Consider the following 230-nt stretch of genomic DNA (forward strand, 5'->3'; position numbering starts at 1 on the left):
CCCCCCCGGTGCCCCAGGGACAAGGGTACCCGTGGCTGGAGCCACCCCCCCCCCCAGCCAAGTCATCAAATCCTGTCCGGGTGATGTCAGCCTTCCCCGACGGGAAGGGGAGATGGAGAGACAGAGCCGAGGAACACCCAGATCGCCAGGACGCGATTAGAGGGTCAGCCTGCAACTGTTTCGCCTCTCTCGTCGGAAGCGGAAAACTGCCGGGAAAATCCCAGCCCTTC

This window comes from Charadrius vociferus, unplaced genomic scaffold (assembly GCF_000708025.1).
Source record: "Charadrius vociferus isolate BGI_N301 unplaced genomic scaffold, ASM70802v2 scaffold355, whole genome shotgun sequence".
In the NCBI taxonomy this organism is placed as follows: domain Eukaryota; kingdom Metazoa; phylum Chordata; class Aves; order Charadriiformes; family Charadriidae; genus Charadrius; species Charadrius vociferus.